We start from the raw sequence: 20192 nt of genomic DNA, 5'->3' as shown, positions 1-20192 counted from the left end.
ATGCTCCACATGATCATTTATTTACGACACTGGAACGGGGCATATGATGTGCATGTTCACAACACTCGTGTTTTACAAGTGCATTGATGTCAACTGAAAAGGTTTGCACTTGTGCTCGATGACACGGAGAGACGGGAAAGAAGGAGACGAGGAAAGAAAGTATCCGCAGAAGGAGAAATGCAGAGACAGGGGTGAAATAAGTTATAGCGGTATTTGTCCTCCCTCTTTCTTGTAGTGTTTTGGGGTCTTCATGTGTTTCAGATTATTGGTTTTCAACTTCTCTTTCCTAGGTCAATGGGTTGTCGATTTAAAAAATGCATGCAGCCTGTAGCCGCGAGCTAAACCCTGGGCCTCTGCCTGCAGCTTATTGGCTTTCACTGGTTTACCTTCAGGGACTGGACCATGACATGTTCTCTGCCACTGCCAGTTTGTCATCTGAGCTACCCCGGCCTCCACACATGTAAAGTTATAACCCAATAAGCAACGGCTCATATCACGTGATCCATTGCTGGCACTCCATGTTACAGAAGACATCGTACAGAATTTGGCCTAAAGTATGGTTTGCATTAGCAGGCAACCTGCAGCGAGTCAGTCAACGTCCCAAGTTTCCTTCCTAAATGGTCCCACAATCCATTTTTTGGGTCGTAACATATATAGTTTGGATTCGCATCAGAAGACAGACAAAATCTTGCAAGCTCAGGTTCTTCTGGAAAACAGGTTAGTCTGGAAAACATCCACTAAGTATCGATCGAGAGAAACAGCATTCTTCAGCATTTCTCCCAAATGTATTCTCTATTCTTTGTTGTATGTGAACTCTGCTCTGCTCAGACAGCACCGCTTGCCAGTTGACCAGCCGGGTGCCACTGCTCAGTCCCAGTCTGAACTTTTTCAGTTCAAGTTGCAGTGAGGTGGATGTTTAACACCCGACCGGCATCACAATAAAATCCCATTAATATTGTTTTTTTTAGCCAGAAAGAGAAGGTTAGGCAATGTGTTGCCATGCATGACTACCCTTTGCTGATCTACATGCAGTGTGAAATGTATGCGGGAGACAGGCTATGCCTGCAATGAAGAGATCAAAGGAGTCTGGAAACAAAAACAGGAGGGAATCTGTCACACCATACATCCATCCATGCCATGTCTGCCTCGACTCCCACATTCATCCCCTTGATTCGTTCTATATCGCATAGAAACCATTTCCTCTGCTCATGAATGCTCCCCATTAATAACTTGGCAATCTGTTGGTTGCAGTTTTTCAACACTCCATAACTAATTACTACAGCTATCACTTATAAATTGCATGCATAATGCCACCTCCATCACAATAATCATAACTGTGGACATAAAAGTGAGTCATTTCGTTCACTGAAAAGGAGATTTAAATTGTCTTTGTATGACTAATATAAACAATAATATGAAGGCATTTACTTATCTCCACCGTTGACTTCCGCTCAGGCTAAACTGAGTTGGCAGATATTGCCAATTATTTGTGACGGCCTGTCTATTGCAGGAAGTAAGTTGAATGGGGTATGCGATTTATGTTCTTAATGTATGATTTCCAATAGGATGAGTCAGTCTCTTCTAAAACAGTGGTTGGTTTGCTCCCAGGAATCACTGCTGTTTTTGACACTTCCCATTTAATATAACTAGAGGCACACTTCCTTCTTTGCTGTGCCAACTCTTGTGGTTAATATGAAGCTCGTTACAGACCCCTGTTGCTTCGTTGCATATGTAGATATATTTTGAACGGAGCTTTCTGTCGGTACAAACGCAATGGCAGCTGCTTTACACAGCTCAGACTTACACAAGAGCATTCCATACTGTGATTGTACTAACTTCAATGCTCCAAACATATCACTTTTGTACCCAGCATAAAAGCAGGTCCTCGTGGACGTGGGTATGGCTGCTATTATAAAAACAGACAAATCCAAAGAACACAATAATAACACAAACACTGAAACCTAACACAGCATATTCATATACAGGCGATGGGTCAGATGATGTTGTGTACTAATAAGAATATTACTGGAAGCAGTGCCAACTTCAGACTGTCTCAAAGTTTCATCAAGGTAAATGGAAGACTTAAAAGACCTTTTAATGCCACTTGGAATTAGATGTATGACTGATTAAGATGAAAAAAAGTTCTGCCAACCTGGGCTTATTTCTAAGCTGCTGAACACTAAATGGTATTTTAAAGTCTTCAAGGACTTTTGAGGACCTTGAGTAAAGGTGAGGAACACAATATAATGTATGATCTAATGAGAACCTGCAGACACCATGATAAATCAGCGACATGGCACAAGTAACAAATGGCCAGAGGGCAATCTGGGATTTTTTTGGAATATTTTAATTAGCACTGTGGGAAGCAAGGACAGAATAAGACCAATTACATGTCTGCTGTTTTGGTGAAGTGCTGTGTTATTAACACCCTCTTATGGTCGGATTGTTCCATTCACTGCAGAAAAACGTCAAAGGATCCAAAGTAATAATTATTATTATTTTCCAGTTCCTTTTAACAATTCTCATTAAAGAAAAATTAAAAGGCAACTTTTTTCCCGAACCCGCGTTTAACAATCCAAACCATGAGCAGCACGACACCCAGCATTAAAGCTTTGTGTAATAATAAACATATCTCCCTTGATCCATTAAATTCAATGGGACAACAATGTTTCCTTAAAGCCACCAGTGTCCCTTAATCTCCGTGCTGTCTTTGTGGAATAGATGGAACTTTACGCACGAAACGCCAAACTAAATAGATTAATAGTGGGTAAAGCAGACAGAGGGAGCTTTACAATGTGCCTTAGAGCACTGACAGGGAACAGCACCTTCTATTCCTCAGAGGGAGAGAAGAGAGAGAGAGAGAGAGAGAGAAACGGAGAGAGGAAGGAGACAGATGATTGATGCATGGATAAACCAAGAGAGGGAGAAATAAGAGGGAGGGAGGATGAGAGAGAGAGAGAGAGAGAGAGAGAGAGAGAGAGAGAGAGAGACAGAGAGAGACAGAGAGAGAGAGAGAGAGAGAGAGAGAGAGACCACAGGAAAACAACCCTAAAGATAGACAGTCAGGAAAGAGAATGTATGACTTTTGAAGGTATAAGTGGCAGCCTGGAGCATTGACTCTAGTTTATTTGAGATGGAAGCATACATGAGTGTGCTGATGTGTAATCGGCCTGATGAGCCATGTTGTGTAATGGTACGAGACGGGGCATCTCTGAGGCTTTATGGAAGAAAAAAAAACTACGACTACGACAGTGTACTTATGGGACATACACAGGGTTGATCGGGTTTGTGCTCTTAGTGCACCTTGTCGAGGTTTTGCTTCGCAGAAACGGATGGCGGCGAGAGAGAGAAAGAGAGAGGCAGAGTATCAATCTGGAAACAGGACTTGAGATTCAGCAAAGAGCCACTGATTTAAGTAAAGGTTAGAGCCAAATAAAAAGCAACTCAATACTCAAGGTGCACCCCCGTTCATCTCCTAACAAGGGCGCTGACCTTCCCCGTTAATGCTGCTAACACTTCAGCACGCAGAGGCATTCAAAGCAGCCCAACAACAAGCACATTCCCTCATGCTGTCAGCTGAGCTCAGCGGGATCATCACAACATAGTTCAACACCGCATGAGCCGAGTTATGTGCAGCGACACTTCAACACTCTGCTGACAACTTTGTGCATTTCATCACAATTTGACAGGGTATTAATCCTGGGGCACCGGCTTACTTCTTTGATGTTACCCAGTGGCAGAGTTGTTTTTGATTTTTAAATCAGTGTTGATTGCTTCAGACCAGTCGAAAAAAAAAGAAAGGAAAGACTCTATGTAAAAACTGAATATGCATTTCTGTCAAATGATTCAAAAAAGATATAGCCGGCAAAAACATCTCAACTCTTAAAGAGAATACAGGAATATTACTGTGGTACCTTATCAGAAAATACTGACAACACAAGTTTACTGTCAAGTTTCAAAGACGCACCTCAAAATCTACAAAAATGTTACAAGAACAGTTCAGGCCACTGCTTTTATGTTGGATGCGATGAAGATGCTTAGATCATTCCTAACAAAACCCTAATAAAATGTTAAAAAAGAAGTGTCTATTTCATGGCACTGTAGCTCTCCAACTAAGCCTAAAACCTCCAAACACAGGCAGAGGGACAGAACTGTTCTCATGCTTTAGCATGACAGCAACACATGAATCTAACTGCTGAATCATTCGAATAACGAGTCTGCAATCCTCTGCGCAGCAGGGTAGCCGACACAGAGCAGGTCCGGGACTTATGGTCCTACAGTTACAGGGGACTTCAAAGCAAAATGTAGAAAAATATGTAATTTTACTAAAATGACTGGAAATGATCCCAGTGAGAAAACCAGTTGGTCTAATGTGTCTGTCAGCACACGTGTATAGACGCAGAATGCTGCTGTCCAATTAAACCAACAACACAAATCTGTCCATATATGGCAAAAATATCCGATGGGCTCCGCGTGTTTTTTAGACATGATTAAACACACACAGCGCACCATGGTGTTTAAGTTTGAGCATTATACCAGCAGCCGACTTCAGACTGTCCGTCTGAATCTGGTCCATTCAAAAGACAATCCCCAGAGGATGGAAGAAAACACAACAACCGGTCCCCGTTTCTATTTCCCGTGCGCCTCTGTCACCCCTGCGTCTTTGAGCGCTGCCACAACCCTGAAGCCCACACAGAACCAGAACCAGAGCCAGACACCTCTTTGCGCGGAGGGGAGGGGTTGTAGACACCTACCAGCTTTGCATGCCGAACTCTCTTTTCTTCTGTCATCTTGAAAGTAGCCCGAAATGAAGTTAGAAGAAACACGGGAGAGGCGGACCAGACAGGAGGGTTGGATACTGTAGCGGACTCCCTTCTCCCCAAGTCTGTTCCACGCGGCGCAACAAAACAAAAAAGACCAGCCCGGTGCGTTCAGTCAGCGGGGCTGCACCGCTCCGCTAGCGACAGCGCCCTGCAAGCGGAATATTCAACTTTGGAAAAATGAGAGAGGGAACGAGAGAAAGAAACAAACAGAGCGAGGGAGAGGGAGAGGGAGAGGGAGAGCGCGCGAGAGAGGGGGGGGGGGGGGGGAAAGAGAGAGAGAGACAGAGAGAGAGAGAGAGAGAGAGAGAGAGAGAGAGAGAGAGAGAGAGAAGCCAGACAATCACAGGAAAGCGACTCCTCCTACACACACAATACAAAAAGCAAAAGCCAGCAGATAGAGCAGCGTCAGTGCCGGCCGCGTTACTCCAAACTGTAACGACTTGCTGTCACTGTAGCCTGATAACTCATGTGTTGAGGGGCGGCAGGCAACACGTCACACGTACGCATACAGTTTATTGGATAATCACCTTTAAATCGGAGGGCAAATGTTGGTGACAACAACTATGGACTGGTTTACTTATGGCTTATGGAATGAAGTTGGCTGACAGCAACAAGCACACATCACCTTCACAGAGGCAGTTAGGAGTGGATGACAGTAGTTTTCCAGACTGCATGACGAGTCAATTAATGACCACAATCCTTTTTGTGCTGGAAAATGATGCAACCGTGGGTAATAAAGCAGGCCTCAGATATTAAAAGCCCTGCGTTGTTCATTATCTTATTATCAATAACTAAAACAGGGAGGTAATACTATGTTCAATTGCACACAAAAAAAAGACCCAAAGGCGGCAATTAAAATATTCATAGATTCAAACTTGGGCAAACCTGGTTTATAATAATGGCGATATCACACTTTAATTTCCTGGATAAATTACATGATTACATGATTGTGTCTGTGTGCCATAATGCCTATGTGTTGTAGTGTGAGTGTGATGCTACTACATGACACAGTCGGCCTGTTATTTAATGGTTGTTTATACGTCCCACATTGTCATTGTAGTATTCCCATCATATTTCTAAAGGATACCACACACCGGAGACATCCTATACTACCAAAAATATATCAGAGAATCACGACGACTTTGTTCCGAGCAGCGGGTGTGATGTCTGTGTCTGCAGGTGTTTGTTCTGCTGCTTTGGTGTGTGTGTGTGTGTGTGTGTGCGCTTGACAACAGTGCAGAGGTTAAGAGGTTTTGCAGGGCTTTCCAGCAGACTGCTCTTGTGTGCCGCTGCTGCTGCTGCTCTCAGACAGCCTGTCCTGCATCCATCCGACCTAACGCTGCCTGTAGCACCATTCCTTCTCCGTGCATTGCTCTCTGCATGAGCCCCGCGGGTAAACTGTGAGTGCCTTATGATAACAGACAGATGTAATGAGTAATGTAATATTAATGTAAATGGTACTCACAACTGATCACATACTGCTATAGGCACTGACAGAGTTTAGGAAGGTCTATTTGACATTTCAACAAACTGTATTAACAGTGTTTAAGAGACTAATTATTTCTGACTTTTTGCTTTCAAAAATGTCTCACCACTAGTCATGTCAAATAATAATTTTTCATCTGTTATCAAAGGCAGAAGTTTATATGCACAACCCCAATAAACCAACCTTTACTGAAGTCACTTTTGAGGCATCACTGATCATTTTTATAGATCAAAGATAGACTTATTGGCTGACACTGAAGTCATACAGTCAGATTTCTGAAGTATGAAAAACATGAATCTAATATGGAGCTTTGATTCTCTGCCCTGACCCAATTGGTGCCGACCTGATCCGCTGTGTATAATATGAATTACTATGTTTTCATTAGTGTATAATCACCTGTTATTAAGAATCATTGTTTTTTTGTTGGCTTGGAATGAGCCTTTCATATCCACATAGGAAGCGGATCCTCCTCAAAAGAGTCTGCCTGGAAGGGATAAACCAAACACTGGCTCTGGAGGGGGGGGGTGTCCTTTCACGGTTTTTACGTTACCGGAAGGCCACGGTAAGTTCTCCGACACGCTTGGAAAAGGGAGGGGTGAGCGGAGGGGTATTCAGTTGGTTGCAATCTGCAACCTCACCACTACATATCACCACTGCTCCTTTAATGTATTTTTTTAATGTAATTTTTTACAGTGTAAATGTGTGTGTTAATAATAAGGCTTTGGGCCAAAACGGTTGCAGTCATTCAGGGTTGTGCTTGGACAGAAACTATACAGGTTTAGGTGTGGTCGGGCCCGATTTTTTGGCCTGATCAAAGCTCTAATCTAATAGTTTACCAGTGAGTCAAATGAGCCTCCAGTGTAGTAAGCATCAGTGGCATGAAGGAGTAACACACTAGGTAGGCTGCTGTGGGTGATTAGTGCCAGACGAGGTGTGGCCCGACAAGCAGGTGTGCTCTACAACTGTCAACAAGAGCCACCGCAAATCGTCTGAGTACCTGTCTGTTTCCTTGAGCTTGCTGTTTACTATATTTACCCGTCAGCCTATATTCAATACATCTACAAACACAGATGTCATGCCTTTTCTTGTCTTGATAACTGTTTGTGGACACCGTCTTTGGCAAACCCTGTCTGCAGCAAAATCGGCCTCCCAGTGTGCAAATCGCTCTCTGCTGTGTATGAGTCTATCTGTCTGACAGCTGTGCTTATTTTTCCACCAAAGATATTGGGAAATCTTGTCACTGCGAAGCCAAGGTGGTGTTTCCAGAGAAACGAACATATTTTGTGTATGTGGTTATAAATTGTTATTGGGTTTGAGCAAGTATATATTAAACTTGAATTCCCATCGAGGGATTTTGGATCTCAACGGGTCTTTTATGCTTTGAGCCTGACAGAATGGTTGGCTGATTGACTGCACAGATTTAGCCTGGATCCAGCTCCAGGCATCCACCAGCGCTGTCACTCAGATATCCTCACTGACCACGTGAATATCGGATTTTTGCGACTGGCAGCAGTGAAGGCAGCCTTGGCCTTGTCCCGGACTCTGAATGAACTCAGTAATTTGTGGTGCTGGACAGAGCTGACGTATGTTAACTTGTAGTTTGTGCAGAGCAACCACTTGCTGCTGTGCTGTAACTGGTCAGAGGAACGTTATTGATCATTTTGATGGCAGTCCATTCCATTCTTTCACTCTAACTTCAGCCAGTGAGACTCACTTGCTACTGCAATACTAGCTGGTTATTACACCATACTCCATGTGATTATAGCAAATGTAAACGTTTGATTATTTCCTAAAAAAATCCAAAGCCTGCAAACCAGTTCAGGCTGTCACAGTGAGTCTGCCGTTACGCTCACATGGAATACTATGGCATAAACCTTCAAGTGGAGCATTGGATGCACTGTGGGTTGTTAAATGTTTGTGGCATTTGGACTTTAATAGAACTAAGATGGGATGCTTTACCCTCTGAAGTCCTTAAAGTTACACTGAAACATTGTGTGCAATTCTAACTGGTCACTTAAACACGTAAACTATCTACTGTAGCTACAAGTGCCCAAAGTGTCCTCTCTGCTGCTGTAGACATACTACCTCGAGTAGAATCTATAAACAGGTCAAATCTGTGTCACATTGGTGACAGGATAAGATCTAAAGCAGGAATGAGAAAACTACACTGAAGCTGGCAGTGTAAATCAAACTGAAGACATGGTGACCCAGTCTGATGGAATAACGGTGTGTCCTTTTAATGACAACTTCTGCACTGTACTTTGGCTCTGAGTTATGCTCTGCTTCATGCTCTTAGATACTTGTTTGGAAAAGGAAATGTACTTATGACTTCTGGTGACTAGTAGTTCTTTTGATTACCAATGTTGATGCACTTATTGTAAGTCGCTTTGGATAAAAGCGTCTGCTAAATGACTGTAATGTAATGTAATGTAATGTAACAACTGCTGTGTGTGTGTGTGTGTGTGTGTGTGTGTGTGTGTGTGTGTGTGTGTGTGTGTGTGTGTGTGTGTGTGTTTGTGTGCACGTGCTCAGTGGAGGGAATGCCCAGACTTTCTTATCATAGTCCCATTGCCTTCTTCACCCTCTGGCTCCACACCAAGACAGGCTGGAGCCGAACCTAAGGAGGGACTACTACTGTACAAAACTTAATTATTATTTCATTAAAAAAAGCAAAGCCTGCAAACGAGTTCAGGTGGTCACATTGATTCTACCGTTACGCTCACATGGCATATTCTTTCTACTGCATACATATATCCAACGCACCCTTGTCATCACAGAGGTGTATCTCAGCAGTCAGTGCTTTGTTAGATCTTTGGCTGCCATGCCTGTCGCCACACACCGCTCACCTGAAAGCAACACTGTTACTTGCTGCTACTGCCGCTGCTGCTCCTTGTCATGCATCATTTTAAAAAAGGCCCACATCCATCCCAGCAACCTGTTGAGTCCACCCGTTGTTGTTATTTCTCTATTTTGAGCCTCCTGTTTCCGTCCTCCTGCCTGTGACCCATAAATAGATCTCAATGTGTCATCTTGAAGGATGTCTCATTTCCTAAAAAATGCATGTCGAAGAGAGAGGAGTCTTACCGGAGGAGCTATGAGCGAAGATGCACAGGTGTATCCTTTGCAGAAATAAAAGAGGCGTGACACCTTATGCCATGTTATGAATTGAATTAAAAGTAAATGTATAAGTAGTTATGAACACTATTATGCTCATCTGACAGAGATCATAAAATACAGCAGCAGGCTATATCAAAAACAATGAACAGAAAGCCTGCCATAATTAATTGACGTCACTTTAAAATGACGGCCCCAAAGTCCGGCTGTCTCACTTTATTTACAACTGTTGCCTCGACTCCTCTCTCCTCGTATCTCTTCCTTGCCTCATCTGCTTGCATCTTAAGTGGGAGGGACTAAGACATGAGGAGAGGAGGCAAGGAAAGGAATTGAGAAGGAACTCTCAATTTAAGGTGGGAACATCAATTTGACATGCAATAGCTTCAATTGTCAAAACAAAGTTAGTTGGGAATCAATACATTTAGTCACAGGTTGCTGGGACACTGACTTACTGTATTACTGTACGGCAAAACTAAATTGAAGCAGCGTTTATTTGACTGTATTTAAATAAATAACGGTTGCCTTAGAAAACAAAATACATTTTGAAAAATGTGATGAAAAGACAGAATGAAAGACAGAATGAGGGCAGGCATGAGGACTGACGCTGCTGTCGACAGAAGACAAACCGGCCACTGGAGACTCGGCCTCACTATTGTGCTACAGTGGCCCAGGCATGGGTAATATTACATATCAAATTACCATCAGCGCCAGTATTTTAACAATGCGTGTGTGTGTGTGTGTGTGTGTGTGTGTGTGTGTGTGCGCACTTAGAAATGCACGACAAATCACCAACACCACCGCACAGTGTGTGTCCAGAGGAAATGCATCAGCTCCTCTCTTCCTCTTTCCTCTCCCAGCCCACAGATCATTGGGGACTTATTGTACAGCACCAGGCTGTCTGTGTGCTGCAGCTACATGAAGGGATCGGGGAAAAACACTCACAGCAGAGACATGAAAAAACCTTTGTTCCCTTCGGAACGTAGGAAGTTTTCGAACCGAGTGCAGAAACCTCAAGAGGGTGATCTGGTATTCTGTGCCTGAATGGGTCTCTAACTATTGCGGTGTGAAAATACATACAGTCCTCAGTAACCGTATTTCACTCCAATTTTATTGAAATGTAATCAGAGTGATTTGTAATCAAATAATTGTTGTCTTAACCTGGTGAGACGTAATATGGTAACACATGTTTTAGTAATCTAACATCGCTTCATGATGCACTTAAAACAACCTAAATGTATTTCTCCATTACTTTAGTGGGATAAAACACTACAGGTTGGTACGTACACTTTTAAAGGGGTTAAAGATAGCATCCTCTAGGCCATCCTTTTCTTCATTTTAAGTTGATTCCCTCATAAACAGATCAATAAAATACTCAGAGGGCAGAAACAAACAAGTTGCTGGGTGTGGCATCGCTCCATCAACTTTCCATTAGTCTCGCCATCTCAAATCTGATATTTTTTGCCAATAGAGTCAGACTGCAGACATTCAGTTTTCACTTCAACCTACACAGACAAAAACACCATTAATTTTTTGTATTAAAAAAAAAATGTAAGTGAAGAATTGAAAGCACTAAGATTTGTTAAATGTTGGCACTTTTACTTTAATAGAACTGAGAGGGTATGCTTAACCCTTTGAACTCCTTAAAGCTCAAGTTAAACATTGTGTGCAATTCTAACTGGTCACTTAGCCATTAGGCTGTTACTGTGTGTGTGTGTGTGTGTGTGTGTGTGTGTGTGTGTGTGTGTGTGTGTGTGTGTGTTTGTGTGTGTGGGGGGGAGGGGTTGCGTACTCTGTGGAGGGAATGCCCAGACTTTCTTATCATAGTCCTATTGCCTTCTTCACCCTCTGGCTCCACACCAAGACAGGCTGGAGCCGAACACAGGCTGTCCACAGACACAGAGCCAAACCTAAGGAGGGACTACTACGGTACAAAAAGAACACAAAATGATGAACATACAATGTCCACTTTACACCTGTTCACACATTCCTTATGGGTCATAAGGTCATTTGGATGGACATAGAAGTAGGTTAGTGGGTGTTTGTCACCAACAGCATAATCTACATTTGTGAAATAAGAGAGACACTACTGTATACCATACAACCCAAGACATGAGAATAATATCAATTAAAATTGCTAAAATATATTCAGATAAAATGATCCTACTAATTATTTGACCTTTGCAGCTTGGACTCATTACACAAAGCCAGGACACATTGACAAATATAAACTGTGATTTAAAGAGCTTTTATAGCCCCTTAACACTATTTGTTATAATTAAAGCGCTTATCTAGTCAGTAATGTTTCTAAACCATAATTTATATTAGATAATATGAAAGAACTGAAATTCATTTAGGGGCTTTGGGCCACCTCATTATGATTAGCAGACGAAAAACATGCACAACCAATTTGTCAAAAATAGTTGGATATCTGATGGAGACTAGAACTTTAAACATTAAGTTAATCTGTACAGGAGGAGCTCACTATACGTTATGGAACATTGTTGAAATATGCTGTGATGTGTCAGTGCACCACTTAGAAACTTAAGTCCTTGCTATCATTTTGACTTTCAGGAGACACTGAAAGTTAGTGTGAGGAACTTTTAACTGATTATGAAACAATTCCCAATTTACTACTGATGCCTCTATATGACTTACACAGTTAGACCATAGCTGGAAACTCAGCTTTTCACAAAATATTATCACGACCACAGTGCATATCAACAAAAGTAAAACAAGAGAAGATAAAAAGTCAGATGGTCAACCGTATTAGTAAAAATAACCAATCATAAATCCAAACCAGCCAATACATCTCATCACAAAACAGAAACACAATCCAGCACCAAGCATTCTCTTTGGAAGCCAAACCAATGTCTCCTGCCATCATTGTAACACTCCTGTAACTCCAGCTGATATGTATTACCAAGACTGCCTGAAACCTTCAGAAATAATCTGGACTCAAATTCAGCTCTAAAAACTTGTTTCCATAATGTCACGTTTGTGTTTTCTGCTTGAGTAGCTGCCCGGCTTGGGAACATGAAGCTTGTTGTCAGCTGTCAGAATCTTTAGGATCACAGGAGCTGCTTTTTATATTCACTAATGATTCTTTTGGTTTACCATAACACTGGTGGCCTTATAGCACCAGACTGTATCACAGTCAGCAAAGTGGTTGGTTTCCAGATGCTAGACGATGACTTGTTTGTGTGTGTGTGTGCGTGTGTGTGTGTGTGTGTATATTGCAGTTAGGTTAAAATACAGCCCAACTGGGACACATAGGCAATAGCTCTTAACAGTTAGTGGGTCCCCATACTGCAGTGGCGTCTGTCAAAAAGCCATTAATATTATGTATGTTACTTTATAATGACCTAATGAACTGCGGGGGCGGATTTAAAATGGCTCTCAGAAACAGTAGTGCGAAGCGAACGATGTGCAGAAAACAACCTGGGTGCGTGTGTGTCTGAACCAGACTTCACAGGTGTGGTAGAGGGCAAGACGTGGGAGTTAGACGAGCACAGCACTGAATTATTTGACAGCAACCCACAAACTTCCCTGTATAGTTACTTCATATTCATTCTCTTATCTAAGGTGCACAAATCCAAACAAGATGACACGATTGATTTGGTGAACGAGCACACACCTGAAATACAAATGGTTGATAATAAAAGGAGCTAAATTCAATTTTCAGAGCATTAATATAGCGACAAACAACTATTTTCCTGGTGCAGATGAAGAGGAGTAGCGTCGACCTGAGCAGAGAACGATGTCGCTCTCCCTCCATGTGTGTTGTAACGCGAGCGTCTCCTTTCTTAGCCTTTATATTGCCGACGTAAACTTTTTAAAAGTCGATTCGATTTGAGAGTGAGAGCTGGTTTCAGTGTTTTGATGTGTGGCAATGGCACGACGCTTCTGATTACATTTGGATCACGGATCAGGCCTTTAAAAGACATTCCAAAATAGAGTGCTGCTTAGTATTGGTCAATTATGCAGATTTGGTCAATTATGCAAAATGAGGATCTCACATCCCCTGGGTACCACGGAAGTCGTTTAGGATTACAGACATTTGGAATGGGCTCACTCACCTTATCTCTATCACAGTGGATCAATAGGGCCCTCCTGCCAAGTACTTATAATTTCATTTCCCCTATTGCAAATACCTTATGTTTCCTCACAAGGAGTGGCTGCTAAAACCTGGGACTCTGCGCATTGCATTTTGTTGTAGCTTTAGTATCTTCTTCTCCCCTGTTTGGATAGCTCTACTTTGTAAAAAAATTGAGTGGTTCTCAAACTACCGGGTGACATGAAGGGAGGCTGCACTGAGGACAGTTTCGATGACAGATGACTGGAGGAGAAGTCCTCAACATGATCAGTCACTGTATATACTTCATGCCCCCACTCACACACACACATATATATACTCGCATGCATACTTCTAACGGCACTGGTTCCACCATAAAAAAGTCCCCTTATGATTTTTTATTACATAACCCGCCACACAACAGCAGTACCATGCAAAACAAGCAAAAGAGAATGACAAATTAAGTATGATACAGTCAACTGAACAGAACTAATCAGATCTAACACTGCAGTTTTGGAATAAAAACATCATGCACACTGGATAACATTACTAGTGAACATATATGCGTGTGTGTGTGTGTGTGTGTGTGTGTGTGTGTGTGTGTGTATATAGATACTGCTACTGCAGCAAAAGGCAAAGAAACCGAAGTGGGAAAGATAGAGAGCCTGTGAGGGAGACTGGAGACATAAAAAGCAAAAACACGGAGGAGGCAGAGAAAATATGGGTCAGACAGAGAAAGACAGGGAAAGCTCAATGTAAATCAGAAAGTGTAAACATGTACAGGCCTAATCTCATTATCCCCCGTCCTCCTGGGTCTGCGATGGGATGCTTGATTAAAGCAGGAGATAAAAGAAAAGAGGTAGAGGACGTAGACGGAGGAAGGAGGGAGGAAGATGATTGAGTATACAGAGAAGAAATAAATAGTGATTAAGGGAAAGTATGGAGCAGGCATCATGCGTGGTTAAGACTCTACGCAGTGCGTTGTATGCTAGGAGCTGTGCAGCGCTCATTAACATAAACCGAAAGATGGCAAAAAATGTGTCTGTAGCATATCCAATCAAATAGAGAGCTTTTGGCAAATTGCATGAAATATGATACAATACTATCTCCGCTGATTTACATGTTCATATGTGAAACCATTCAAAGCACATGTGGACTAAATGGATGTGAGGTATTTGTGTGATGATGTAGAACGTTGTAGGTGCTGTAATCATAATTTGTTCCCTAACAAACAGACTACAGACATCTAAATATTGTAAAAATGAAAACATGTATTAAAGCAAACCAAAAAGAATATAATGTTTGCAAACCCAATCTGAGTGGAACCTACATATCATCGTCCTCCTCTCACTGCTGCCTTCTTTAAAATAGGGACTATCAAGTATATTATAATAATTGTTCAAAATGAGGCTTATCTGCACATTTATTTCTGTAAGAAGATAACTGTCAATAACAAAGTATCAAGCGCAAAATACAGTAGATGTAGTAGTAGTAGTAGTAGTAGCAGCAAAGGGAAGAGTTATGCATAATTCAGACCTACGGGATGAGCAACTGAAAACCCCCACAATCTTTTCCTCAATTTATTATTCATATTCAGCACCGATTGCATGTCCTACTCAACTTCTTTAAATTGCTTAATTCTTGTTTTAGCAGCAAATGACCTCATGATTTTTTAAAAAGGGTTTGAGGCATGTTCTCCCGTCATGCGCATCATACTGCATGTGCACTGTGTTCATGCACTTGACCTGAACATCTCCCCTCCGGTTGAGGTGTGGTCCCATCTATCTACTCGAGCTTAAGGAGCTTCGAAAGGAGGGCGTGCCGAAGAGACTGGAGGCTCCGTGGATTATCATATGTGTTAACAAAGACTGTCAAAATCAATAATTCTTCAAATTAAGTGCTAATCAGAGCGCCTCGGCAAACATTGAGCAAACTCTAAAGAATGCAGCACAAAGGAGCAGTAATGGTATTGAATGTGCAGAAGCAGAAAGGCTTAGCCAAGTTATTTTCTGTTCCAAACACTAATCTAAAACTTGTTTGTTCCTATGTTGTCTGGTGGCCTTGTTGTGGAATACTTAGGCTGACATTGATGCACCAGATAAGTACTCTTACTGCTCTGTAAACATGTTTACCCATTTGCCACTGGATTGTTGTTTTGCCGCGACGATTCATTCCCCTCCATTTGCTGCGGTATCATCTCATTGTACTACAGAAAAAAAAGAAAGAAAGGGGTCCGACACAGATATGAGCTCCGACAATGCGTTTTTTATATTAAAAAGATTCTCAATCTGAAGAGATAAATTTGTAACAGAGGATATTAGCATCAGCAAGGACATGTTTTGTATTGTGCTATACCTAGACTCAGATATGGTGGTTAAAATGGCAAAACGACTGCAACAACAGGTGTCTGCTCCCAATTGTTCATTTCACGCATAAGTCATAAAGTAGTCGTGTTGAGCAGAACAAACTGACGTTTGATTGAAGTTATTTGTCGTTTGAAATTAATCTCATTGGACTTTGGCCGACCTTTAAAAGTGCATTTACGTCCCCGACATTATCCCGCCGTACAAAATTCCCCTTGATATACACATTTTTTTAAATGAGTAGAAAAATTAAATAAAGTGCTCCCAGTTATTGAGTGTGGGCCAATAATGCAGTGGCATTTCACACTTGAGATATTTTCTCATACAGTTAGCGCAGACACCATGAAATAGCCTATAAAAGGTGTTGTCAAAACACGCACTCCGGCCCGCTCTCAAACCTGCACGCAGTGCTGTTGAGGTGCTGCTACGTTAACTGAAGCCACGTCCAATGACAGCTCGACCTGAGGTGTTGGCAAAAAGCTTTGTTCTTCGACCTGCCCTTCCTTTCTTCTTCTTTATCTCCTTTTCCCCTCTGCTCTATGAAATGCTGACCTCCTCCTGTTTCCTCAACTTTTCCTCCACATCTACTCCTTAACATATACAGTACCTCAACCCTTCTGCTTCTCTCCTGCTGATTCCCGTGATTCAGTGGTTCATTACTGTCTTCACACCTCCTCCTCTATGCCTTTTTTCTTATCCTCCCTCTTTCCCCTTTCAATCCACTCTCCTCCTCCCCATCACTCAGAGGAACAGCAGAGCTCTTCATCAAGCAGACGTCAGGCATCTGTCACAGTCCAGGCCGGTCTCGGCGTGATTGATTTTTGGCCCACCTGCGTCTTTCGTAATGACCAACTGTCAGTTATTTTAGTGCCCGCACTGCCTCCCCTCAGTATCTCCCATCACCGCAGCATCCAGAGGCTAAATCTCCCAGCTCAGACCTACAGTGCATTATCTGGCTTGTCTTCGGACAAGATTTATGTAGGTATACCATAGATCCCCGCTCGTCCTCCTTCCAATCCCGGAGGAGATTGTCTATCACGATGTTTATTTCAAAGAAACAAATCGTTTACATTCTGACGGCAAACACAATATCTCTTTTACGCTTAAAATTTCCAATTATTCCCAGGCAATGACTTTTCTGACAGAAGCTAATAAATGTATGTTTGGGCCTGCAAGCACAACGCTGTGTTTTGATTTGGTCTAGTAATGCATTGTAAAACAGTTTGAAAGCTGAGGCAGCAGGCGATTTTGACGAGAATAAAATGGTAACTGGAGAACTGCCACATAGTTCATAGACATATCTCCTGCGTGGCAAGCCAATATCATTTCAAGTGGGGAATCAGCGCATCTTATTGATTAGTTTGAGCAGAAGGAATTTAGCATTTATCCCAAAACAAGATACCATAACAAGTGAATGTCATGTCCATGTGTTATTTTCTTGAGACATGTGTTTCCTCAAGATCAAACTTCTCTTTCACAGGGACAACAAATGTTACTTGCTCTGCTCTTTGATCCATATGTTTCAGCATGAGGGAGAGCAGCTTGCTTACATTGTAGCAAACTGATAAAAACAAATCCAGACTAAATATGTTAGGACATCAGTGCTGACTTGATCGGGCGCTGAAGCCAAACAAGCCATTTAAATTTTCACCTTGAGGGATGAAGTTCAGTGGATTTTGTTGAAGGCACAAGATGTTACTTCTTCAACTGAACCCAGACCTCAGTGTGACTCCGAGACGTCAGGTGATGAAAACATGTCAGGAACGATTTCAAAAACCTGTTCATGTCCCGTGGCGACCCCCAGACTGAGTACGGCTGTATGAGAGGAGCTTCAAACTGGAAGCCGAGTACGTCGCTTCCCCTAGCTGCACTCACCTGAGCTTCTTTGATCATCTACAGAGACCAGGTGCCACTTCCGGATCTGATGTAAGGCATATTTTCAAGATGTCACTCTCTCTTTCTCTACTTTCTGTCACTGTTTGTCTCTGGTAGTCTTTCCCTCTATCTTTTGCTCCTTCTTTCCCTCTCCTTCCCTTGCCCTCTTTCTCTCCGTCTGCCTGGCAGGGACAACTGAGTGCTCATGGAGAGCAGGGATGCAGCAGAAGGCATCTTTGAACAAGAGCTTTGGCTGCAAACACTTTCATCTAGTGCAGTACCTGGCCAAGGCAGGCTGCAGGGTACCTCGGCTGTCAGAAGGCACAGCAGCGGAGGAGGGAGGTGGGATGAGACAAGTGGAGAGGAAGGGAAATGAAATGGGAAAAAAAACTTGCCTCTCTCTTATTAATGATCTATTTATGCTTTTGCCAGGCTCATAAAAGAGGGCATAAATGAAGATGAGTGAGAAACTGACATCAGAGGAAAAAGATGGAGAGCAGAGAAGGGGGAAGCCAAAGTGGAGCAGAAAGATGAGAGTCAGAGAGACCCTTGTGCCTCATAGAGGAGAACCAATTTACAAGGGTACTGCTAACACAGCTAGTTGGGACTCACTCCTGCTTTCACCTAAAATATGTCCAAGACAGATCGGGTCGATCATTGGAAGTACCTAAGTTTGCATACAAGTTGCATTCCTGCTATGTTTACCACTTAGCATAGAGGAACAACACAGTGGGAAAAAGAGTGGGTCATAGAGTGGATTATTAAAAAGGGCATGGTTTTATGACTGAGCAATTAAAAAAAATTGAATGGGCTGTAAACGCTGTATGTCAAAGCATGGGAGTGCACAGAAATGATTGCTGTTCATTCAAAGCCTATACTCAGTGCTGCATGCAACATCACAACTTTGGCAGCGTGACAGTGTGCATTATCCCAGAATGCACTGCTTGGCCTATTGCATCTGCTGCAGAGTGTTCCTCCTTGACAGGCAAAGACTGAGCACTCGGAGAGTGTGTGTGATGTTCCTCGACAAAGAGAGGGCAGAGAGTTAATGTGTGTGTGTGTGTGTGTGTGTGTGTGTGTTTGAGTGCGTGTTTGAGTGCTTGTGTGCGTAAAATCCTTCAGAAACCCCTCCAAAAAAAAACAGGCTGCATGCTCCTTTTGGTAAGGCACATAATAACTCAAAAACCTCCAATTGACAGCCGTTGTCTATAGCCGTGAAGGACTGTGAGTTTGACAAATGGATTCTCTTATAGCTGTTTACCAGCGTAGGTTCTGCATGGGAAAGTCAGGAAGGTCTGTCCTTAGTCCTAAATGCCACATCTGGGAACACAGACAAGGATCATTACCGAGTTAGACCGTGTTGACAAAACGTTGTTTACCTCACGACATGGCCGGCCCTCTCAATTGTCTGTATCACACAACAGAATATGGAAATTCATCTTTTAAGTCAGCATGTATTTAAAGTGTAATCTGTTCTTGAGAGGCCATCATTAAAATCAAACAATGCTTGCCAATAGGCCGAAGCCTGGCTTCAATGACTTTTAAATGAGCCTCAATCTCGCCTTTTTCATACTCTTTTTCTCTCTCCGTCCCTCCTCCCTTCTTTGTCAAAGACAACCTTGATCAAGTTCATATTAAACGTAAATGCTTCACATCAAAGACAAACAGTGTAACCATGGGAACTAAACCCCTTGCTCATAAGAAAAATAGATTGTTCTTTAGTCTGTAGTCGTCCAATAAGCCTTACGAGCCCAAGGGTGACAACCACTAAATAGAAAGTATATCACTGAGAATAAATGTTGCGTGAATTAATTTACTTTATGTCTATTAAGGGATCCCCTCCGATGGGGTAAGATAAAACACTCGTGCCACCTGGAAAGCTATGGCTGCATCTGTAAGCTTTATCTGCAAGCTGCATCATACTTCAAAAGAAATATATGTGACGTATATATATATATATATATATATATATATTTATATATATATATATATATATATATATATATATATATATATATATATATATTTATATATATATATATATATATATATATATATATATAAATATATATTTATATATATATATATATATATATATACATACAGTAAGGGCCGTAAGTATTTGGACTGTGACACAATTTTTCTAATTTTGCCCCTTTATACGACTCCAATGGACTTGAAATTAAGCTGTCAATATGTGGTTGAAGTGTAGACGTTCAGCTTTAATTCAATGGATAAAACTAAAATATTACATGAAATGTTGAGGAATTATGGCCATTTTTATACAGTCCCCCATATTTTCAGAGGCCAATTAATAATAAATGAATGAATTAATAATAAGTCCAATCCATTTCAAGCTATTCGTTGCCATCACAGAGGTGTGAATAACTTCAACAACAATTGTTTTTGTGAGAGAAATGCACACCCACTCAACCTGTGTATAATAAAGTGAAAAAGCT

At 41.9% G+C, this 20192-nt stretch overlaps 1 protein-coding gene across 3 annotated transcripts in view; it reads right to left on the bottom strand.

Moving 5' to 3' along the window:
• The window catches only part of mid2 (midline 2), a 134994-nt gene that overhangs the window by 83406 nt on the left and 31396 nt on the right, over positions 1–20192 (bottom strand). For 2 of the 3 annotated variants that reach the window (XM_068714909.1, XM_068714911.1), the window contains exon 1: positions 4755–4833. The exons of the other annotated variant lie outside the window; for it this stretch is intronic. The gene's annotated coding sequence lies outside the window, so the exon portion shown is untranslated. Of the gene's footprint in view, positions 1–4754; positions 4834–20192 lie in introns of those variants that run through there. 3 annotated transcript variants of the gene reach the window in all.

Source organism: Cebidichthys violaceus, unplaced genomic scaffold, assembly GCF_023349555.1.
Source record: "Cebidichthys violaceus isolate CVI_PGR_0920_01 unplaced genomic scaffold, fCebVio1.0.p SCAF_2, whole genome shotgun sequence".
Classification (NCBI taxonomy): Eukaryota; Metazoa; Chordata; class Actinopteri; order Perciformes; family Stichaeidae; genus Cebidichthys; species Cebidichthys violaceus.
This window is presented reverse-complemented; position numbering and strand designations above follow the sequence as displayed.